This window comes from Miniopterus schreibersii (genome assembly GCF_964146895.1).
Source record: "Miniopterus schreibersii genome assembly, chromosome: 4".
Taxonomy (NCBI): domain Eukaryota; kingdom Metazoa; phylum Chordata; class Mammalia; order Chiroptera; family Miniopteridae; genus Miniopterus; species Miniopterus schreibersii.
In genome coordinates this window covers 46,284,241-46,310,203 of record NC_138105.1, presented here as the reverse complement: position 1 = coordinate 46,310,203, position 25,963 = coordinate 46,284,241, and the positions used below count along the sequence as shown (strand labels likewise).

The 25,963-nt window shown below is 33.9% G+C and overlaps 1 protein-coding gene across 6 annotated transcripts in view; it reads left to right on the top strand.

The window, feature by feature from the left end:
* FBXW7 (F-box and WD repeat domain containing 7) overlaps positions 1-25,963 on the top strand; it is a 156,293-nt gene that overhangs the window by 34,122 nt on the left and 96,208 nt on the right. For 5 of the 6 annotated variants that reach the window (XM_081135353.1, XM_081135359.1, XM_081135355.1 and 2 more), the window contains exon 2: positions 378-425. The exons of the other annotated variant lie outside the window; for it this stretch is intronic. The gene's annotated coding sequence lies outside the window, so the exon portion shown is untranslated. The remainder of the gene's footprint in view (positions 1-377; positions 426-25,963) is intronic. 6 annotated transcript variants of the gene reach the window in all.

Here is a 25,963-nt window from a genome sequence, read left to right as displayed (position 1 = left end):
TGTAGACTATAACATTGTATATTGATAGCCAAGAATTCAGCATATGAATGCTTCTCTAAGACATGCATGCTGTTATCTTGGTTTGTAATTTTTAAAATCTGGTTTATTATAGCAATCACTGTTTTGGTAATCTAGTAAATTCTACTAACATCTTAATAGTTTGTTAGTTTTTTTATATTATACTATTAAATCTCAATTATTTACAAGATTAGAAAAACATTTTATATTTATCATGGGTCAAAGTTTCAGCATGTGATTTGGGTTTTAAAGTGTTGTGAAAAAGACTTTGCTCTCATAAATGGGATTCTTGGCTAGATTTTACAGAGTAGGGTTAACTTTTGAAGTTGAAAAATTGTTTCTTCTTATTTTTTATTTAGGGAGTTTCAACCATCAGCGGGATTTTTACAAGGCTATTTAAATATTTGGTAAGTACATACTTTTCATATTAAATAGTTTGCATGTTACTTAAGTTTACATGTATGTAACATTAATGACACTTTCAATAGCCACTGTAAATGATAATTATAATTTATATTTTTAAAATTTTTACCTGGCACTGGGAATTTCTTCTCTTTATATTTATTCTGCTCTCCTTCTGATTCTTTCTACACATGGTATTCAGAAAATTCTTTTAGTGTGCAGCCTATGTATTTAAAAGAGTTCAGAGAAAGAAATAGTCTTATTAGCAGAAATGCTAATACTTTGTGAATGAAACAGGATTTTTCCTGCCTAAGATTTTTGTAGCAGTTTTCTGTTAGCTGTTGATACTAGTATACATTTCTTCTATAGCTCTGCAGTACTTCAGTCCTCCTTACATTAGGTTCTGTTCACCACAATAAGCCAGTATGAAGACCAGTACTCTTGTCAAGCCCTATGCTGTTTCCTATCTGGACTAGTCCAGTTTCTTTGTGATAACATTATAATATGATAAATTTGATAGGTGTCTGTAGTTAAGAATATCAAAAGCTTATGATTTTACTAGATAAGGTTTTTACTTTTTTATTTTTGAGTAAAAGTAGGAGAGTTGATCTCAATGTGTTCTGCTTCAACTATATAGTATTTATGTAGATACAACAATGCCTTGGTTAATCATGATAGATGTTAAAATTATTAAATATACTCCAACAGTGGGGGAGGGGTGCAAGTATTGAGGCATTGGTTAATCAAATGTTATAATAAAGTTTTTTGATTGTTTTAATGTCAATAAAATATTTTAAAAGATGACTACACCTGTTTGATTAGCTGAAGGAAATTTCCTAGCTACATGAAAAAATATTTAAAAATAAACATTGATTTCTTTTATTATACTTTTTAATGTGTTTGAAACAATAAATATTCAACCAAATGATGTTTCTAAAGTTCTGTAATAATCATAGTTGATGCTTAAATATTCAACAGTTATATTACTCTGCTTACTGTATATTTATAATAAATGTAACAAGTTTAGGAGCAAATGATGTTACAAGAATTTTTTAAACAAATTTTTACTACTTTAAAATTTGGTAACTGATATCTGGAGATGTGTATTAAGTAAAAAAGAGTAACTTAATGACATTTCCCTCCTCAGTCGATACATATATTCGAATTAGTCTGAGGGAAGAAACCACCTTTGCATTGTATATGTTTGTGACATATATTTCCCTTTTGCAGATTTATTCATTTATGTTTAGTGACTGCTGCCCTGAAATAAGCTCACATACCAGAAAAGTCATCCCTAAGTGTACAGTTCAATGATTTTTAGTGTATTCAGTGTTGTATAATAATCATTACAATCTAATTTTAAGATACTTTTATAATCCCCCAACCCCTTTATCTTTTAGCAATAACTATTTTCCGTAAACCCTCTTCCCCTATTGCCCTAGACAATGTACTCTCAGTTTTTATGGGTTTGTCTATTCTGGGCATTTCATATTAATTGGAATCATACAATATTTGTTCTTTTGTATTGATTTTTTTCGTTTAGCAAAGTATTTTCAAGATTTATTCATGTTTTAGCATGTATCATTCATTTTTATGGCCAAAAACTATTCCATTGTATATTACATTTTGACTATCCATTCATCAGTTGATGGCTTGTATCTACTTTTTGTCTATTTAGGAATGCTGCTGCAGTGAGCATTTTTGTATAAGTTTTTGTGTTGGCATACGTTTTCATTCTTTTAGGTGTGTACTTATAGGAGTGGAATTGCAGGGTAATATAGTAACTGTGTTTAGCTCTGTGGAACTGTTAAAAATGGCTGCAATATTTTCCCGTCCTACCGACAGTGTATGAGGATTGCAGTTACTTCACACCCTCACAGGGACTTGTTCTTGTCAGTCGTCTTTGGATTTTCACCATCCTAATAGATGTGAAGTGGTATTTCATTGTGGTTTTGATTTTCATTTCCATAATAACTAATCATTAGCATTATTTCATGTGTTTATTGACCATTTACGTAAGTTCTTAGGAGAATTGTCTGTTCAGATCTTTTGCCCATTTTTTAATTTGGTTGTCTTTTTATTGTTGAATTGTAATCATTCTTTATATATTCTGGAAACTAGTCCCTTATGAAATACATAATTTGTAAACACTTTCTCCCCTTTTGTGGATTGTCTTTTCACTTTCTGGTATATTTTGAAGCACAAAAGTTTTTTTTCTTTTGTTGCTGTGCTTCTGGTGTCATATTGAAAATTTATGTTTAAATAAATATTTGTTGATAGTTTAGGTCTGTGACAAGGTTTAATTATCACAGGACTATAAAGCATTGGCATTTCCTGTGTTTGACAGCCAAAGCCCAAAGGAAGCAATTATTCTTGTATTTGTACTTCGATTCCTCAGCTAATTGTTTTAAGCAAAATGTTATGTTTTGATCCCCTGTGTTACCATGAAAATGTTAGCTGTATATGGCATATTTATTTAGTCTTGTGAATTCTTATTTTTTTGGACTGGAGAAGAATTTAATACTTTATCGTGGCACTTACTGTATATTAGCTTTTTAGGCTAAGCATAGTAACAGTTCTTTTAACTCTTTCCTATAAAGAGACAATAGATTTTGAGAATCTTAATGATTTTAATCTTGTATAGGTTATTTGTAGGCAATAAAATTTCAATGTTTTTAATAAGCCTATTTTCCTCTGCTTTATTTAGTATATGTCTTTTAAATTTTTATGGGACCATTTTAGTTTATCATAATGTGGCTTTTTTTAATCAATTGAAGGTGTATTTCAGGATATATTGGTCTATAATGTTGTCTAATTTAGTTTTTTAGATAAATGGCATTTAACAGTAGCATGTGACCACTCTTAGTAGCATTGGCTTTCTGTGTAAGGGCAGAAGGGTTGTAATATAGTGTAGTAAATGTATTTTTATTAGGAAAATTTACTTTTGTGTCTTTCTTTTGTATTGTTTAACAGTATTCTGTGTTAACTTATAATAACCAAAATCTATTTTAATGAAATTTTACAGAGCTAAGATTATTGCTGTTCTTCTTGTTAGTTGATTTTAAATCATGGTGTCCATTGGTTAACAGTCACTTAAGTGCCCCTTTTATAGGCAACTTTGCTCTTCATGTTGATGTTCTTGTAATTTATATTATACTCTCCATGGACATTTTGTAATAGAAAAGGAAATGAAAATTGATGTTATGCCATTCATTATGGTGTTAAATTTCCATTGTGATAAAAAATAAGTAAAAGATTTAGTTGAGCGAGTTATGTCCTTGTCTGGTGTGTGTCAGATGTGGAAGTTACCAGGATCTTGGTGACCTATTTAAGGCTGAATTAAGGCAAAAGGGCGTTTGTGCATTCTTTCCCTTTTCCCTTCTCTTGTTCTCTATGCTTATTAACATAATTACTGAGTATATATTCATTCTCTTTGAGTATTTATATTTGAAATGGGGGTTTAATATTAGTGGAGGCCCCTTTTTCTGACAAGGTAAGGATTACTCTTCGGTTAAACCACTGATTTCATTAAAGTCAATAAGGACTGCCTTATACTCTAGGTAGCAGCTTCTCAGCACGTGCCCCAGAGTTTGCTACTCTGCTGATCAATTAGAGATGTTGGTCAGGGTTGGTGAGGGTTGTGCGGATAGAAATAGTCTTCCTCAGAAGCATCTTTCAGTATTCACTAATCTTTATTGTAAATGTCGCACTGTGTTTGCACAAATGTCTGAAAACCATTGAAAAGTGGTATTGATGCCCTTTACTCCCAGTATAGTTACTGTAGTAACCACATCATGCAATGAAGTTTTCCTAAAAGCTTTTTTCTTCTGAAATCACTTTTTAAGTGAAAAACTTAATCCAGAATAACCCACATTCAATCTAGTAGCCATTTAATGTTATTCTTGTTCATTCCCAGGATTTCCTTCTCCTGATTGTCACAAATTTCCCAGGCTATTAATCTAAATAATTACAGCTGCCCATTTCTTCTGTGCTGTTCCCTTCCCTGTGCATGGACTAGCTTTGCTAGAGTTGTGTCAGTTCACTCTTTGAGAGGGTCCCAATGCAGATTCACGTTGCCCCCCACGGCTCAGCCTCAGTGCTTCCTGGTGAGCCGCATCTCTTTTTGATCTATTTCATTCTGAATATTAGTTATTTGGAACCTTTTCTCTGTCCTCAAACAATCAGTCCTGTACCTGTTTACCTTTCTCCTTTTTCATTTCATATTCTGTCCTGTCTCTTTCTTTAGTCTATCTTTACTCAAAGAACAGAATGTTTTTATTTCCTTAGAGAGGGAACGTCTGTATTCTTCATCTGACCTTTCTTCCCGTCTCTCGAACTTGGCTATTTTCCGTATATTCCTCCTTATGCTGTGTACTGGGTGGTTTGCCTTATCGCACGTAATCTTGAAAAACACCTTCTACTCTTATCCTCCCCAGCATCACCAAGCTTGTTTGATTTACAGCCTGAGCGTCCAATTTCTTAACTCGTATGTAACCACCTTCTGTCCTTTGACTATTGTTTCTGCTGGAGTTCTGCTTTCTCGAGTGAAAGTAAACCACTTTTCTCACAATACCAGGTAGATAGGCATTGGTTAAGCTGTTGAAATGCTCTGTATCACCCCCAAGATAAGATTGACCCCCAAGTTGCTAAATGTGTGTCTTTTCATTTCTCATCCTACCTTACCCTTTTCAGCACTTGGTATTTTGCTTCTTAACAGCCACTTCTCCCTTGTCTTTTGTGATACTGTACTTCAGTGACTTTCTACCATCTCTCGGACTACACGTTTGCTTTCTTTGTTATTGCTTTTCGTTCACATATCCCTTAAGTGTACACTGGGTTGAAGCTTTGCTCTTTGCCCCTGCTAGTTATATAGTATATTGCTAGGATATGGTCTCTGTTTTCATTATGTGAATTAACACAAATTTTGATGACTCACAGATTCCACATTTTCCTTCATTACTTGTTTTACCTCAGTCATTAAGTTCTCAGCTCCCCCAAATTATTATTTCTTAACCTGAAAAATTTGCTTTGTACAATACTTGATATGTTGTTGGAACTCAGTCAATGCTTGTTGAATAAGTGAATGAATTCATTATCTGAGTTCCCCAGTCTGTTCATTTTGTTCTTTTTCAGATAACGATGTTAACCATTCTCTTAGTCTCATGTCACAAGGCCTGTAACATCTGTGGCAGACTCTTGTCTACACTTGTTAACATTAGTCACAATATTTTGGCCCTAAGCTTAACTAATGAGGCAGATGATATTCTTATTTGCAGAGAGTAGAAATAAGGGTCAGAGAGATTGTGATTTGCTTATGGTTTAACAGGTAGTGGTGGAGTTGAAAATTAAAATGAAGTTTCTCATGACATGTTTCCTGGTTTTCACAGAAAACACTCTTTCTAAGGACAGGAGGAGTATACTGGCAAGAAACCACCTTCTGTGTACTGACTGTATGTAAGGCAGAGAAGACCGGAAGGTGCTGGTACTTTAAATTCTTGTGTGATGAGATGAAGGCCCTAATGCAGTGGGAGGAATGGAAATCAAGACTTAGTTTTTCAATTCACATTAATAGAATTTTGAGACCCTGTAATGATGCAGGGATGCCAGTAAAGTAGTTTATCATATAACAGTGATAAAATCTGGATAAAATATTGGAAGAAAACTTCCAACTATTTCAAAGCAGTGGAAAATGATCAAAAGGAGGCAGAAGCCAGATGAGGTTATTCTTTAAAGTCTGCAACTGCAATATGTAAGAATTGGATATTTGTGGCTTTCTTGTCTTAGGGGGCACCCCAGCCTCCTATAGTTGCAGTGGCATATGACAGAATGTAGGGTTAGCCAAGCAGCTGGAAATTTACTGAGGGAAATCCTGGAAGCAAGAGAACCATCAAAGAGGTAAACAAAAACATGGAATTATTTGTCAGTTCACTATTATTACTATTATTATAAGAAGTTCTAAAGGAAGTAACATTTCATTTGGAAAGAGTTCTGTTGGGGGAAAATGGTTGAATATCACTATCTTACACTATTAATAGTATAAACTAAAAGCTTTCTGTTTGTTTGGTATTGTTACTTGCCATGGATGACTGGCTATTTCTTTAACTCAGAGCGAGTATAGTACATCTTTATTTATACAGTAATGTATATTTATATATAGTACATCCCCAGACCTTGCTTTTGAGAATTTCTGACTTGTCTGAATCCATTTGTTATGGAAATTAGCAATTCTAGCTCCAATATGATTAAAAACATTATGATAAAATATAAACTCTATAGAATATATACTGGATAGTAAAATAAATTGAAAATATTTTTTGATGTAACCATTTAAAAAAAAATAAGTTTTTATTGATTTTAGAGATAGAAGAAGGGAGAGGAATAGACAGATAGGAACATCAGTGATGAGAGAGAAACATTGACTGGCTGCCTTCTGCACGCCCCTTAATGGGGATCGAGCCCGCAACCTGGGCATGTGCCCCGACTGGGAATCAAACCAGTGACTTCTTTGTTCATGGGTTGATGCTAAACCATTTAGCCACACCAGCTGGGCTGTTGTAACTGTTTTAATAATGTATCATATACTTGGACCTGGAGCCCAGATGTGTTGATTTCCTAATAGTGTCCCTGTGGTATGCTGGATCACTCACATCTGGATCATTCTTCTTAGTTGACTTAAGTTGATATATATATCTTTTACCTTTGAGAGTTAAAAATGTCAAAATGCTTGTGAAAAATTTATTAGAAACTCTCTTAGAAGAGAAAGTAAATGTACCTTATCACTCGTATAGTTTATTTTTGACTACTCTGTCAGTCTGCTTAGAAAGTTTATCTTAAACATCAAATTACAAGTTTCCTGAACTTTCTCTTTCTTATTGCATTGGGGAGGATAGATGTGGTGAAATCCATTGGAAACTGAGTAATACCACCCTTTACCTTATAACCAGAAATCTTTCCTGAATTGCACAGTTAATATCTATGTTCCTACAGCACATCCCTTACAACAACTGGGTGCCTACAATTCAGTTCAGTGCAATGCAATTTGGACACTAACTCTACCCATAGTTAGTGTGATATCCTACAAGTTAAAGGGCAAGGTGCCCAGTAAGAGTGCCTTTACTTTGGATGCCAGCCGCAAGTGGGGTCTCCCAGAAACCTCTACTTCTGTCTGACTTGGCTACAAATTTAGAGGTTTCTACAAGTACCCTTCACGTTGGATAATTTGCTTGAATGACTCACAGAACTCACAGAAATCTCTATACTTACAATTACACTTTTATTATAAAGGATACAACTTAGGCACAGACAAATGCAAGAGAGGAATAGGGTGAGGTGTGGGATGGGGCCACACAGGTTCCATCCCCTCTCCTCCTGGTATCCATGCATGCCACCCTCCCATCATTAGTGCAGAAAGAAAGACATGGGAGACTGAAGTAGAGGTTAGAGTGATGGCACTTTGAGGATTGAGGAAAGGACCCGAGCTAAGGAATTCAGGCAGCTTTCTAAAAGTTGGAAAAGACACGGAAACAGATTCTCTTCTAGTGCCTCTGAAAAGAACACTGGCCTGCCAACACCTTGATTTTAGCCCAGTGAAACTGATTTTGGACTTCACTTCAAGAACTATAAGATAATAAATTCATGTTGTATGCCACCAAGTTTACAGTATTATTATTGCAGCTTTAGGAAGAGAATACAGATTTTGGTTTCTGGAAATGGGGGTGCTGCTGTAACAAATACCAAAAAACATAGAAGTGGCTTTGAAATTAGGTAATGCGTAAAATTTTGAGGAGCGTGATAGAAAAACTCTAGATTGCCCTGAATGTACTGTTGGTAGAAATATAGATGTAAAGACTGCTGGTGAGGTCCCAGAAGGAAGTGAGGAGCACAGCAGAGAGAACATATCATCTTAGAGAATACTTAAATCATTATAAATAAAATTGGTAGAAATGGGTGCTAAAGATGCTGAAGATGACGACTCAGAAGAAAGTAAGGAGCATGGTAAAGAAAGCCTATAGCTTCTTAGAAAAATACCCAAATGGTCATAAGTAGAATTTTGGTGGAAATTTGAATGTTAAAGTGCTGCTGGTGAGGACTCCAAAAGAAATGAAGAACATGTTATGGGAAACTGGAGTAAAGGAGATCCTTCTTAGATAGTAACAGAAAGCTTACCCGAATTCTGTCCTATAGTTACATGGTAACTCTTCCATCTTGCCTTGGTATAGTCATTTGTGTACTACAGACTTGCTCTTCTATTATGTCCTTGCATAAAATACTTTAGTTTTAATTAAAGTGGTAGGTTTGCATTTCTATATAAATTAAGTTTATGCTTAAAAAATGTCAGTATTCTCCAGAACAGAAACCTTAGTAGACTATGTATACCTATCCCTGAGATGTCATTATTACTAAAATCTTTTTGTAGTTTACCTTAGAAAAAATAAGTATGTAAAAGCAATTTGCTATACATTTTCCTGGTGACTTTTTTAAAAAAACATTGTAAACAAAAATAGTTATTTAAAAAACACATACATTGGTTTTATTTGGGTATCCTTATTTATTATTGATTATTGAAGAAATTATTTAGAAAAGGAAAGTGCATTGTTAGATTATAGTTGACCCTTGAACAACATGGGTTTGAACTGCGTGGGTCCCCTTACACATGGAGTTTTTTTTTTTGATAAATGCCTGCACTGTTTTCAGTCAGCAGGTGTGGATGTGAAGGGCCAACTTTATGCATTGATCCATGCCGTTTTATATAGGGCACTTAAACATGCTTGGATTTTGGTATCCACCTGGGGTCCTGAAACCAATCCCCTATGGATACTGGAAGACAACTTAAGTTTTTTGGACTCAGAAGTTATATGCAGATTTTCAGGTGCACAAGGGTTGGAACCCCTAACCCCTGCATTGTTCAAGGGTCAACTGGAACTTTAAGTGATGACTTTTGTTAGTGGTTATAATTTATTAGTGTGATACAACTTATAAATATCTGTGTATTCTTCCAAATCTTTTTCTTTGTTCTAGGATTTTTGTTTGTATTTTTAGGAGAAAAAAGTATATAAAACAATCATTACTATATTTTTAACCACTGCAAAGTTGAAAATCATTGTTTAAATTTAAAACAAAATTTAGTGCTATTTAAGTGTGGAATTCCTAAATATTATAGTTCCCTCTTCTGTCTTTTCAGAGCTATTGCACCATGTTAAAATTTTCAAATTAATTTCAACAGGTGTTCAAAAATTGCCAGTAGACTTGAATTGCTATTTGATTATTTGGAGTTAGAGGGATTTTTATGTAGGCTATCTACCTCTAGTATTTCTTGTAGGAAATAGGAGAGATTAGGGTGCAAAGTGGGTAACAATGAAGAAGCATGCAGTTTCAGAATGTAGGACAGCTAACATGGATTCTGTAAGTCAATGGCATAAAAAGAGCATGGGGAGTTGCTCTCAAGTAAGAAAGAAAGGAAACATAATAGCTACATACAAAGAGTGGTTCTTGTTTGGATTCTGTTTAGATCAAATTTCCTAGAAAAGACATTTTTGACACAATCTTGGAAATTCAAATATTGACTGGTATTAGTAAATACCAGGAACACTGTTATTTAAAAAAATATAGTAGTGTCAGTTATGGATAAGTTTCTATTTGATACATTTTACTTTAGGGAAACTGTTGAAGTTAGCTTGTGCTTATGCATATAAATTTGAGCGTTGTGTTTGTAGATTACGCATCTTTTAGACTATAGTGTAATAGAATGGTTACCTTATTTCTTAGAGAAGTAGAAATTAATTCAATAGAAATAGGTTGTTAACTTAAAAAAAAGTTTTTGATATTTAGAGTAACATGCAATTAAGGAGTAAGGTACAACTTTAAAATGCAGTTTATTTTTAAAATAATCATGATTCTTAATTGTCATTAGTGAGCAAATATTAATGTTGTATCTTTTTAAACATATCTGTAGCTAGACAATTAAAGATAAATATTATCTGTTTTTCCTAAACAGCACTATGGGTGTGTTGTTTTTTTTTAGTGTGTGTTTTTCTCCCTGATAGTTTTTAAAGCTTTATCTTTGTTGGTTTACCTTCTTCCTCCATCTGTATGCAACCTAAGAATCAATAGTCCATTAAATTAGCTGACATGGAAGGAAAAATAATAAATAATGAAGATAGCCCTTATTGCTTACTTTCTATTTTAGTTATAACTAATATAAGATCCAGAGACTATTGGTGGGGGAATGAGGGGGATAAAGCGTTACATGTCAAATTATTTCATAAGTAATCTATACTTTGGATATTTTATTTCATGGTTTTGTTTAAAAACAACATTGATTTTGAGTAGCTAGTAAAATAACTTTCATTAATAGCATTTGGTGGGAATTTTTATTGATGCTTGCCAATAGTATTAGACACAATGGTTTAGTTGCAGGTTTTTCTTAATTATAAAGCTAATCAAAATCTCAAATTACTATGGGTATGTTATATATTTGTTGATAATATAAATCATATGGATTTTAATGCACAGTACGTTAGAATGTTGTATTAATATTTTCATTCCTCTCTTGGCTTCCTGGTCTTGCACATTTGCTAGGAGCAGTACATCAGCAGCAATAAGACCTTTCCCCAGTGTGTCTGACATGCATCTGAAAATGTGACCGAGCAAGAGCTACAGCTAGATTTTAGAAGTTCTTTTGTTAAATCATATAAGAAACTTAAACTGGTAATACTTCATATTTTCCACATAATGTGCTCTTTCGATGAATAGCTGTAGCAAGCAGCACACAGGAAAGGCAGAGTTTCTCAATTGCATCTGCAGAGAGGATTTAAAATCCTGTGCAGCAGGCAGTACCTCCAGCAGGCGAGTAAAAGGTTACTGCGTTATTTTGCTTGTTTCCATAGCCTGAATCTACAAAAGATGTTTTTGTGTTTTTTAATTCAATGTGAAGTGCATGCCTGTTTTTAGATATTCTAGAAATTGATTTATGTATAATATGACTATCAAAAGGGCAGTGCAAGGTGAAGGAAGAGACAATCCTGCCTCTTTTTAGCTTTAAACCGAGGAAGAAATTGAGCATGAGGCACACACAAATAAAGAACCTTTCAGTGCCACAGAAAGGAGGAAGTTTTAAAAATACACGTTTTAATTCAAGGTTTCTTACAACATTTAATTTTTAGACTATCTTCCTCAAAAAGGGTGCTGTTTGAAGAGATTGATAATCACTGGTCTGTGTATGTTTCTATTTGAAGTATTATTTGTGAAGACTATAAAGTATTTGTATTAATGTATCTTCTCTTGTCCTGGAAATAATAACGTGGATTATAACTACATGCTATACTTAAATATCTTTATAGGCAAAATAGGATGCTTAAGTATAAAAGGTACTAGAGTATGGCTAACATACTTAATACTATTGCTTATGTTTTTAGGGTGGTTTGTGTTTTTTGACTCTCTTTAATGAGATGCAAATAACTAACTGGGAGAAGATTTAGTATCAAAACAACCAGGTTTTTGATGGCTTTTTACTTATTGTCAATACCTGCCTATAGCCACATACTCTTTTCTTCTCATTAAAACTCCTCTAACATTTATGATAGCAGTGCCTCCTTAGGTTATCTTGCTTATTTAGCCCATCATTATCTATACCACTGTTTTTGCTATAGAGTTTTATTGCCACATATTTCTCAAGTTTAAGTACAATATTTAGAGGGAATATTTTACTTTGCACACCAGCCACCATCCTGCCCCCTCCCAGCAATACTCAAAGATTGTTTTAATAGCTAGTCTAAATTTTGTTAAAAAATACTTATGCTTGTTTCCATATTTTAGGTTGAATAAGATTGAAAATCATCCAGTAAATTAATCTCTAATATACAAGTAAAATCAGTTGATTATTCTTACTTGTGAGGGTTTGGCAGGCTTCTTGAATCGTAGAGTCATGAAAGGTCAGCAGTTCTGATTGGTAAGTTAAAGAATCCGTCCAGTAATTTGCTCCCTGTTGTTTCTCAAAGCAATGCAGCAGCAGTTCTTTTCCAGATATTGAGCGGTTCTTGCACAGTGTGTATGGGGACAGGGAGGGGTGGGGCTCTTTCCTGTTGGTTGCTGAAATAGTGTGCATTTACAGAGGGAACAGGTTGGATAGGCTGAGCTGAGGAGTAGGCAAACAGATCTAAACTGATGGAGGACAGAAAGAGTGGTTAGTATAATTTTGGGGTGTATTATCTTGAGTTTGCTCCTTTGCTAAGTACTTGGGTTTTAATATAAAACAGTTGGAAATATTAAAGCACCTTACCTTCTTTCTAAAGAGTAGCCGGGAGACTTCTGTTTTTAATATCGAGTTTTTCTTGGAGATGAGTTTGTGGCTGGTATCTTCTGTAGGGAAGCTGTTGTTTTATTTTTTTTTAACAGTGTTTCTTTCAGCCAGAAAGCTGCAGAATGAGGCATTTAGCCAATTTTGAGCATATATGGGACATTACCAGTTCTGATCTTTTTAGTTAAATTCTCATCTAATGAGCAAGTCAATGTGTGGCTGTGGCTGCAGCATTATTTCTTCTTTAATGAAGAGGTTGAGCCGTTCGACCTGCTGCTCCGATCTGTTCTCTTGTAGTCATACATCAGACCAGTTGCAGAGATTATCCATCGAATGTCCCAGGCAACCAAAGGTAACTACAGAGATTTATTTCAAATAAAAATATACAATTAAAATGGATGCATTATAACTAGGACCAAATGATTAAAAATAAAAGTCCAATTAAAGATGTTCTTAGCAGTTTTCTTGACCTTGCAGTAGCTATCCAATATCATTCTGTCATCATCAGATTGTGTAGCAATGGAAATGCACTGCAGTAATTGATTTTGTAATAGGATCAGGTGATTTACTAGCTGTGCTGACAACCACTTGCTTGCTCGCTCTGAGCTGTGGAGCACTCTAATGGATGTTGTGATTGCAGCCTGGAGTTGATGTGAGGCTGCTGGCCACTTAAAGCAGCAGCACTTATTTTTAAAATTAGAATACTAGGTTTCTCTTTTTTGTTTTCTTCGCTTGAAGTTTTGGGTAGCCTCAGTAATTTTAGTTAATTTGAGTACCCTCATGAAATTTTAGAGACTGTATATTATTTCATTCATCAATTCATAAAAAACTCCATTGGTACTACTAGCCTTGAATATAATGAAATATAATCTCTCTGCTCCCTACTCTCACTCAGTATCAACATATGTATCAGCATACTCTGGTATTGATCACAGAACGTATCTTGAAAATATAAGAATTTATTTAACTATTCTATGTTATCTAAATGAAACAGAATATTCTTAACATTTCCAAATTTCATCAGTTTCAAACTCTAGCTGTAATTATAATAATGGAATTATGGTAAGTTCTTGCACTAGTGAATTAATTTCGCAAGAGTTGTTTTATATCCTTTTTTGGTCCTTTGCTTTTTTATGGTTTCATAGATATAACAAGATTTAGGAAATCTGAGTTGGACCAATGCTAAGGATTATTGATGAAAACATAGTAGCTATTTTAAAGTAATGTTTAAGGATATAGAAAATTAAAACCTTAATATCCCAGATTATGAATTTCCAGTGATTATATTTTAATAATCTTTGTTTTCATCTTTATGTCTTTTAAACAAATAATTGGTTACAAATATAGAAGTATAGGACTAAAGTTTAAAGTAGAATAGAATAGTGTTGCAGAAACAAAAGTGAGACTCAGATGCTCAAGACTTTGTCTACATTCAAGTTTTGCTGAGTGCTTTGCATTAAGGAAGCAAAATTATCTCCCTCTCTCCCTTCCTCACTAGCTCCTCTCCCTCTTTAACTATCTAGTGTATAGAGTGTTTAGTACAGAACTGACATATAAAAATACTGTTCTTCCCTAATTTATGTTCTTTAATCAAGTTTCTGTTCTTGCCATGATACAGTTTCTTCCAATGACATTCAAAAACATTTATATTAATTAAATGTTAATAATCTGCTATAGAAGAAATTGAACATAAAATTACCATTATAAATACTATTCAAACCACTGTGTGAAGAAAGCTTTTCTTTTTGGGGTAAACACTTGCCCTTAGTGTTTGAAGCCTTAGTGTTTCTTGAAAGATGTAAGTATTACCAATATCATTTTGTACTTTATCCTGAATTCCAATACTTAAAACATTAATTAAGGAAAACTGTAATATCATAAATACTGGTGTTTGTAATATTTTATTATTCATTAGGTAACAGGTTTATTCCCTCACTCCCCACCCCAAAAAACCCTCTGTGAACACTGATAATATAAACATAAATATATTAATAGCATTTGAGACTTGGTCAGGGATGTGTCTAAATTTCATATATATTGAAGTGTTAATGGTGGATAACCAACAAGTCTTAGTGGAGTGGGGTGCATTAAAGCTTTTTTGCAGCACGCTGAGCAAGTAGGAGGAAAGGGGCATTCCAGAAATATCGATTGCTTTTGAAAAAGGACTGGTTATAAAAGATAGAAGATACTATGATTATTCTGTATTTAGACAATATTTTGTGTAAAAAAAATAGGCAATATACTTTGTGAAGTTCTAGCCCCAGTGGAACTGCCTGTTCTTTTTTTAAAAAGCCTACTTGTACTTGATTTAATCAGGCTCTGCCACTAATCTACTTGATGACTTTGATCAAATTTATGTATAAACATTTTTAAGGTTCCTTAAACGCAGCCTTAAAATTTCCATTAAAAAGAAATCAATTTGTTCATGCTGCTGTGAGATGTTATAATAGTTGGTGTAGAAGCTATAGAAGTTGGAAATAGGAGGAAAGAGGAAATTGCTTAAAAAATCAGTTTCTAGGTAGTAATGAAATGTCTCCTTTCACTTTTCATGTCTTTTTCTTTTTCTGTGCGTGTGTGTGTGCACGTGCGCATGATTTTGCCAAGAGCACTGCTTTATCTTTTTGATATCCAATATTCTCTAAATAGCCTAGTTATTCTGGATAATTATCCTAGTTCTTAAGAGAACAAATTTGGGATTAAATTCTGGCACTGCCATTTTTTCCTATGCTCTGTATGAAAGATAATGTTAAAGAATTTATTTCCGTACCTAGCATATTTTGTGGTAACATTTCTTTTTAAGGTAGCCTTTATGTTAGTAGTGCTCACGTCCATGGCCTGTTATAAGCTGAATATAGTACTTTTTTGTTGCCTAGGCAAAGTGGTTTGTGGGTTGATTGAATTAGGTGCTTTTGAGGTGATGATCATGTCAGAATAATTATAACAAACATTTATAGAACCCTTAATTGGACCAGATGCTATACTAAGTGCTTCTATATTCATTATGTCATTTATGAGATGGGCATTCTTATTGTCATTTTTCAAGATGAGGGAACTGAGGCTCAGATTATGTGACTTACCTTAAATCACGCAGCTAGGAAATAGAACCAATTTTCAAACTTTTACTTTAAAAAATTATATATATACACATATATATATATATATATGTATATATATGTATATATATGTATACACACACACACACACAGTGTTCCAAAAGTATACACACTCTGAATAATTATGAAGGCAATGTTTATTAAAATACATTTTATTTTAAAAGTTGAGCTATCAGCTGTTAAAGTATGTATACATTTTTTTGGGACACCCTGTATATTTTAAAAATTGTAGTAAAATGCTGTACTTTAATATACTTTTAAAGTATTCGCAGTTTTAATTAAGCAGCGACTATAGATATGAAGCCAAGTTTTGGTCTGAAGACCTTATATGATTACCTAATTTTTGTGTCTTGAATAAAAAGTAACTGATTCATTCACCTGTTACTCAGCTATTTGGAATATGCTTTTCATTGTTGCAGTAATTATTCATATAAAATGCTTGTTCTCTGCCGTAATGTTTCTCAAAGTGTGGTTCAGAGATCACTTGCATCTGTGTCATTCAGGGTGGTAGTTGAAAGCACAAATCTGTATCAGAACCTATTGACAGAGTCACTGAAATGGGAGGCAGGGAGTTTCATTTTTAACAAACCTCTCAGATGATTCTTATACATAACAAATTTTGAGAACCATCAGTGTTGATAATGGGCTCCTAGTTTACCTTTTGGTATACATTGTCTGCCAGCTTCCTCTTCTCTAAGAATTGATTTATAAACCACAGTTGATTTGTAAAGTCACCTATCAGACTGTTAAAGTCAAGGAGTTTTGAGATGGAATGAGCAGTTTCATACACTAAGGGTGAAATGTAAATTGGTACTGTAAATTCTTTTTTGGTAGGCATTTTAAGAACATGTTTGAATAGTATTTAAAGTGTTTATAAACTTTGACCTAGTAAGCCTTCTTCTAGTAAGTAATTCTAAGGAAGGAAATCTGAGATTTACTTAGGTACAAGGATGTTCCATACCAGCATCATTTGTAATGGCGAAAAACTGGAAATAATTCAGTGTCAAACATCAGGGAAATGGTTAAATGAGTTTATTATATCCATTTGTTTGAGCCACTATCCAGCCTTAAAACGTCATATTGGGAAGAATATTGAAGACCAGGGAAATGCTCATGATTTAATGTAAAGTCTCAGAAGAAGAGTGTAAAATTGTACTTGTACATACACCTGTAGTGATTATGGTATTAGGTTGAACTATATGAAATTGCTGTTTTTGTAGGTCAGTGAGTGGTTGAATACCACATTTTCATGGAGTATAACCTAAAACGACTTTAGTTTTGAATAGCACACAGTAGAGAGGGAGACTGAAAGGAGATAGAGCACATTTACTAATTGATTATAATGGATGATGAGATTTTAGATAATTTAAAATATTTCTTTTTTATATATCTATATTCTTCAAAATTTCTAAGTCTACTGTAATGCAGCTTTGTCATTGGATCAAGATACCATGAGAGCAGATTAATGTGACTGTTAAAATTAGTATATAATAAGTGATCTCTTTTAGAGCTTATGGATAGAATTAGACATGACTTAGAGTTTGTGTAAGTTCAAAATAATTGGGAAAGTAATTGGGGAAAAAGCGATTTAAGCTGGAATAAGAAGAGAGTGACAGTGAAGGAAAGTTATGAGTTATAGGTGTATCCTTTTCGCTTTTCTCGTGCTTAAACATTTATAAATTTCTTAATTTTATAAACTTTTCCACCAATCTGTATAAGTTGTAAACCTGTAAAATCACACACTTTGCAGGAAAAGCCTCCGAATTCTGATTGAGATTACAGTATTTAGGGGGGAAATGTTACTCTTTACCCCCAAATCTATGATTACTAGTAAATAAAAATCACAATGTTAACTTTTCAAACATAATGTTTAAGAATCCTATTTGTTTAATTTTTAAAAGCAAGAGCAAAATTTTGTAATATTTTGTTTTTATATAGGAAATTAATTCCTACCTTTTGGAGTTGACTTGTTGAAAGTCATAGCAGTTCATCCTCTAAAGAAACCTTTTAAAATTTATTTCTTAGAATTGTGTCTGTGATAATTTTTATATATATTTATCATAACAAAGAAGCCCTTAGTGCTGAAAAATAAAGATGAGAAGTCATTGCCATGTAGCCTTTGCTTATGACATATTTTATGATAATGACTTTTGCTTCCTCCTTTATTTTCATTCTATAATCAGAGCTTTATTAAAGAGTGAAATGAAAAAAATACTGAACTTCATTATTTTTTAAATCTGTCGAGTTGGATTGGGACGACTCCCTTCCTATTTATAAGGTTTCACCTCATTTACATCGTTTTGCACCCGAGGATGAATGTCATACTTGTGAATGTTCACAGAAAGAGAGACAAGAACGAGACTGAAGAAAGTGAATCCTTAAGTAGGAGGGGGGTGATCAAGGTGTAGGGACAGAATTTTAGAAATGAGAGGGATCACTTGTTATTTTCATCCCCACCCGAGGTCATTGATTTTTCCTCATGTGCCCCTACTGGGGATTGAACCCACAACTAGGTATGCGGCCTGACTAGGAATTGATCCCGGGACCTTTTGGTGTACAGGACAGCACTCCTAACAAATGAGCTACCCCTGCCAGGGCCGGAGCACTTTTTTCTTAAGAGACGAGTGAGAAGGAAGGAGGAGGAAAGAAACAGAACCTTTGAGATTGAGATGTCGAAAATTCACACAGCAAAGTTCTGAAAGCTTCACTCCTCTCGATAAGGAAAGGAAAGTACTTATTAGGAAGTATATAAACTCTATTTGTTTATAAACATTTTATTTGGGACTGTGTAGTTTTGATACATGTTTTCTGTCTTATCATAGTGGAAATTGTTTTTGATCGGTATTTTTATTTTAGTAAGATAAACTTGCCATTTCCGTCTTGAAAATTTTGCACAGAGGAGACATGTTCCGTAGTGAAACTTTTGGAGAACAACTCATCTAACCTTAGGCAATGAAGAAAGAAAAATAGACTTTCAGAGCTGTTACTGACCTTTTGATAAATCCCTGAGCCAGAATTTGATTCAGAATGTTATAGTAATAGGCACTAATTGGTAGAAAGAATAGAAGGTGGTGTGAACCATCAAGGACCAAATGACGTTTGATATAAAGTGGATAGGATGTGATTTGGGGTTGTGGAGATCACTTAGGTTACATTTACCAGGTTGGTATCCTTGTTCTGTTCAAGATACCATTTTCTCCCCTTTTTCTGCCAGCTCCTATATTCTTTCCTCCCATTTTTAAAGTGGTACAAGGCATACTCTCCTGGTATTTCTAATTTTAGTGAGTTGATATTTCTGGATGCACCTATTTCAAAACATCATAAAAAGTGCTTTAAATAATGTAACAACATTTCAGGTAAAACATTTAATAACTTTCCATTTTTAATAACTTATATTACCAAAAATTAAATTTTGATTAGGATTTGACATTCTTAAAATGTTAGAAATATCTTAGACGCATATTGCAAAGATTTAAATGCTGAAGTCATTTTTTGTAGTTTTTCAACTTAGAAAAGAAATGTATTCTCTATGACCAAGGTAGGTAGAGATTGCTTTCTCTGTAATAATAAAGAAAATAATTTCAAGTGTGCTAGGCTGTAAACTGAAACAATCTGTCCTAAGGGAAAAGCCTGTATCATTCTAATGAATGTCGTCCTTCTTGTGGCATTAATATAAAATTAAAGAAACTGACTCACAATATTGGTTTTTAAAAATACATAGTATATTCTACAATTTAAATTTAATTTAGCATAATTTTGAGGTGATATGTTTTACCTCTATTATAATCTGTATTTTTAAATGTTATTATCTAATTTTTATTTATTTCCGGTATTTCATGTCAACTTTTAAAATTAGTATTTCTTTTTTTTTTTTTTATTAATATATCTTTATTGATTTCAGAGAGAGGAAGGGAGAGGGAGAGAGAGAGATAGAAAAATCAATGATGAGAGAGTCATTGATCGGCTGCAGCCCGCAACCCGGGCATGTGCCCCGACCGGGAATCGAACCCCAATCGCCTGGATCCTAGGTCGATGCTCAACTGCTAAGCCATGCTCGGCTGGGCTAAAATTAGTATTTCTTAAAACAAAAACAAAAATAGGTAGTGTTTCAGTTTAACACAGTAATTCTTAAGTGTTGAGCAGCAATAAAGTTTAACCTCTCAGTGCAGATTGGTTTTACCCCATAATATGAAACACTGAAGAAGTTAGGCTGGGTCTAAATGAAGCAGGTTGATGCTGGATTTCCTTCACTACCCTAACACAGGCAGTTCTGTTATAAAGCAATACATATATCTCTGGGAAAAACCTAAAGTTCTGCAAAATCACTCTAAAAATAGAGACAATCCATTCAGAACCTATGCAGCTTTGTAATCTATGTACTAACAAAACCAGTAACAATTCTAATAAAAATATTGGTACAGCTTAAACATTTGTACCCAACATCAGTCAGCCAATTCTAAGTCCTAGGGTTTATGCTTGCCTTCTTCTTTGAGATGTAGGTCCATGAGAGTATTCAGTTTCACTTAAGATAAATTGTCAAAATTAAAAATTTTGTTTTAGGGTATAGCCTTCTTTATTAGTCTTCCCTACCTTTAACCCCTTGAGTAAAATAAACATGGAGGAAATATTTCCATGGCTTCTTTATCTGTACTCCCAGCTTGACCAGATAGTGGAAACAATGTGGAAAGCCACAGGATTTTCAGTTTTTTTCTTAGGGTCATCACGTATTACTAAGCACTTTCCGTGAGAAAGCTTGTCCCTGATGGCTTTAAAGCATTACTGGGATGGAGAAAATGCTTTGTGGACCAATGTGACTTTCACATTATACTGACCTCATCCTTTAGGATGAACAAATGAACTAATTGCCATTACAGAGAAGTGTTTTGTAGAAAAGTAGACTGTTGTCTCATTGTTTTGTCATTAATACTTCATGCATTGAGCTGTATTTGTGTGCAGGGATGTGTCTTGTTTTTGGCCATATAAGATTTCTTCCTTCTTGGAACTTCATCTAGACCATAACACCAAACCAAGTAATTGTACGATAATACAAAGTACTTATATCTTCAACTAGATTTCAAGCTATCTTAGGGCAAGAGTGTTGTTTTTTATATGTCATGTTATCTGCTTCATTGACTAGCACATAGTTGGTAATTCATTGTGATTTCTTGGTTAATTAACTTTTGTTCAAAGTGGTAGGAAAAAGAAGTAGAGCATATACCTCAAGAGAATCTATATGAGTATGCTATAATGTAGTAGGAGTTTTGAATTTCAGAAAAATACAATTGAATTTGTAATTCTAAAATGAGATATCAAAGAGTTCTTCAGATTGCTGATTGAAATTAGGTGACTTTGCAAGTATGGTCTAGTATTTATGTATGCACACATACTTATCTTAATTTTTAAAGAGATATAAAAGTCTTGTGTTTATATAGTGAAAGTGACATCCTGGTACCTTATAGTTTGAATTCTTATGGCATCTTTGATCTTAGAAGAAATCCAGAGAAGATTGTTCTGCAGCTACACACGCGAATTACTATTTTGAACACTGGTTGTGTAATAGTGGAATGAAGAAGTGTCCAAAAGTGAATATTAACTGGCTTCAAGCTATGTGTTGTATTCCTAAATTTGTGGAATTTGCCATATTTGGTGAAAGCAATGAGTCTGAATATTGTACTGAATAGTTTCATCAGAACCATTAAGACATGTATCAGGCATTTTAAAATACTTTCTGAAATTGTGTATCTCTTTCTGCTTTATTTTGAGATGATACTGTGATTGGAATGAAAATGATTTTTGAAAATAACCCAGATGACACTGGTCCATTGCTAAGGACTCTTTCGGGGAGTTCTTGGATTAGTAGATCTTATCTATAATTTCTTAATTTTTAATACTATTTTTTTTTATCCTCAACAGAGGATATTTTTTCCAATGCTTTTCAGAGAAAATGGAAAGAGGTGGGGGTGGGGGTGGGAGGAGAGAAACATGGAAGTGAGAGAGACACATCAGTTGGTTGCCTCCCACTCGCGCACTGACCCTGGCCGGGCATTGAACCTGCAACCTACGTGTCCTTGGCCAGAATCAAACCCCGGATGCTTCAGTCTGCCAGCCGATGCTCTACCCACTGAGCCAAACTGGCTAGGGCTAACTGTTTTCTTTTTTTTATAAAATAAACTGCAGATACAGAAACTATATGCAATAAATGTTGATCTTAGTGTATTAAGGTGAACATTCTTGTAACCACCACACAGCTCAATACATAGAAGTTTGCCAACTATCCCAGAAGCTCCTCCATGTGTCCTGACTCAATTATATTCCCTTCCCTTCCTTCAAGTAACTTCCTTTCTCTAGGGTACTCGTGCAGTCATCACTTCCTTGTGTTTATGATCCTCTCAGCCAAGTAAGTCTCTCTAAATAGTTTTGTTAATCTGAACCATTTTAAAAGAAGAGTTGGTATTTCTTATGTCTCCTAATCTACAGATTTATTTTCCATACCTTTCTTTTCCTTAAAATGTATTTGTTTGACTTGTTTTTCATAGTCTGGATTTGGCTAGTTGCATACACATAATGCAGTTGAACACAGTCATCTGTCCCTTTTACTTCCTCAAACTGGCAGCTGGATCTAGAGGCTTTATTAGACCTGTTTGACCTCTCTGTCCTGGGAGTGGTGTGTTATACCATTAGGAGTCAGCTATGTCTGGTGCCCCTCGTTTTGTGATGTTAGCAGTTGTTGCTATTCAGTGCCTCCACCCATTAAGTTATCAGAGGTTACAAAATGGTGATGTTTTAATTCTCTCATTTCTTTTTCGTTTACTAACAGAAATAATGTTATAAAGAAATGGCTTTTCTTATTTGCTATTTGATTCCTTAGTGTTGTAGCTCATTTAGGGAAGGTAGTATAAACTAATTGAGCTATTAGGATCATATTTGAAAACCAAAATCCTGTAAATTATCAATGGTAATTAAACAACTGTAATTTTTAAATTAGAGAAATAAAAACTTCCCAAACATATCAGGAGTACAGATTTTCCCAAATAAATTGTTAGAACATATAACAAATTTGACTGTTAGAACATATAAGTGGTATTTTTACCATTGGTATTTTTACACAATAGAAACTATATAGCGTTAAGAATGAAAATGAACCAGTACAGATAACAGTATAGAGAAATTTTAAAGTTATAATGCTGAGGGAAAAAAATACTCCCAAACAGACACAAGAGCATCGTTTCATTTGTATAGAGTTTAAAAACAGGCAAAATTAACCCATTGTGTTAAGTAATGATGGTGGTTACCCTTGTGGATGAAGAGGGCTAGTTTCTAGAAAGAGTCACTAGAAGGGTTCTGACCTATCAGAATATTCTCTCTCTTTTTAAAAATCCTAGCTTTACTGAGGTATAATTAACATAAAATTATAAGATATTTGAAGTGTACACATGGTATTATATAGGTATACATTGTGAAAGGATTCCCCCCCATCTAGTTAATTAACACATCTTTCACCTCATTTATCTTTTTTGGGGGGGGCATTGAGTACATTTAACTTCTTTCTTGTAGCAAATTTCAGTTATATAATTCAGTGTTATCACCATGTTTCACATTAAATCCTCAGACACTATTCATTTTATAGCTGAAAGTTTGTACCCTCTTACTAACCTCTCCCTGCCTCCCCCACCCAGCTCCTGGCTACCACTTTTCTACTTTGTTTCTATGAATTTGATTTTTTTTTTTTTTTTTTTTAAGATTCCACGTATAAGTGATACCATACAGTATTTGTCGTCTTCTGTCTGGTGTATTTCACTTAGCATAATGCCCTCAAGGTCCATTCATATTGTCATAAATAGCAGGATTCCTTCTTTCTCATGGCTGAATAATATTTCATTGTGTATATATTTATACCATGTCTTCTTTATCAATTCATCCATTGGTAGACACATATGTTGTTTCCATATCTTGGCTATTGTGAGTAATGCTGCAATGAACATGAGAGTGCAGATATCTCTTTGAGATCCTGTTTTCATTTCCATTGAATGTATAGCCCTTTGCGGTCATTTGTCTACTCTCAGCCACCAAAGCTTTTTTACCGTTCCGGTCGTATGTCTACTCTCAGCCACCAAAGCTTTTTTACCGTTCTGGTCGTATGTCTGCGCTCAGCCACCACAGCAAGGAACCGTACGAATCTTAACTCTATTCATTCATGTATCAGTTCATAATTTCTCTGAAAGCTCTTAATTCCGACCAGTATGACACCCATGTCCAAATTTAATATGACCGCAAAGGGTTAAACCCAGAAGTGGGATTGCTATATCATATGATAATTCTATTTTTAATATTTTGAGGAACCCCCATACTATTTCCCATAGTGGCTTGTACCAGTTTACATTCCCACCGACAGTGCACAAGGGTTGCCTTTTCTCCACATCCTCACTAACACTATCTTTTGTCTTTTCATCAAAAGACAAGATATTCTATCTGTTATTCTAACAGATATGCAGTGATATCTCATTGTAGTTTTGATTTGTGTTTTCATAATGATTAGTGATGTTGAGCGCCTTTTCATGCTCCTGTTTGCCATTTGTATATTGTCTGTGGAAAAAAGTATATTCAGTTCTCTTTCCATTTTTAATTGGACTTTTTTTTTTTTTTTGCTTTGAGTTATATGAGTTCTTTATATATTTTGGGTATTAACTCATCAGATATATGATTTATAAATATTTTATCCCATTCTGTAGGTTGCCTTTTCATTTTGTTGATGGTTTTCTTCGCTATGGGGAAGCTTTTTAGTTAGACGCTGTCTCACTTCTTTATTTTTGCTTTTGTTGCTTTTACTTTTGGTGTCAAATCCAAAAAAAGTCATTGCTAAGACATGTCAAGGCGCTTACGCCCAGTGTTTTCTTTTGGGAGTTTTAGCTCTTATGGTGAAGTCTTTAATTCATTTTGAGTTGATTTTTGTATGTGGTATAAGGTAGGGGTCCAGTTTCATTGTTTTGCATGTGGCTTTCCAGTTTTAGTGAAGAGACTGTATTTTCCCCATTGTATATTCTAATTCCTAGAATTAGAATGTTCTATTTTTTTATCTGGGTGCTGGCACTTTTGTGTGTGTGCATATTATATTCAAATAAAAAGGTAAAAAAGAGGAACAATAATGGTTTCCAGATTTGAAAACAACATACATGTGCACATAATTACATGGAAGCTGGTTATTAAAAAATGTGGATTGTGATTCTATGGATCTAGGGTAGACTACAGCCCAGTTTCTGCTTTTAACACCTCTTTCCTCACCCCCTGCAATAACTTTGATGCAGTGTTCTTTGAGAAAACACTGTTTTAAAGAAGCATCCTCTGAAACTTAGACTCATATAACAATATTTGTCAAATTTAATAAATAAAATGGTTCAAATATGTTATGCACTTGACATTAACAGGAACATAGCTAGAACATTAAATGAAACATCCAAAATACAGAATAGCTCTACAGCTTAGAACTCTCTCTATCCCTTATAATTTTTTATTTAAAAGCATCAGATTCTTAGACCTTTTCACTTCTATCACTAAATAGGAAGGGTTTCCCTACCCAACTTTTTTAACCTAGAGAGTTACCACGTATGAACAGTGCATGGAGAACTAAAAACCTGCTCTGATGCTGATTAGTCTCCTGGGCTTACTAAACAGTTTGCTCTTAGACAGCAGCATGTTAATGGACTCAAATTTATGTCACAACTAAATAACAAATCACTATATAGCATAGGTCTTAGTGCCAAAGCCTCAAAATATTAAATCTAACAATGTTAACAGTCAGTTCATGTTAACAGGCAAACAAAGCAAGTTTAAACCACCAAATGAATGTCATGTATTCTAGAATAATTCAAATTTTTTTTTTAAATTTAAAATAAAGCTAATGTTCATTGACTTTGCAGATCATTGTTTTGGCATCAGTTGACTGTGTAGATGATTTACCTAGTGTTCTTGTTTAAAATGAGCATTATGATTAGGTAGATCTGGAGTGGGATTTTGTATTTCTAACAAACTCCTGGGTGATGCCAGTATTGCTGGTGGAAGACCAAATTTTGAATAACAAGACTGTACTCTCTTGTCTCTTCTAATTGCTTTTTTTCATTTCTGCCAGAATAATCTTTTT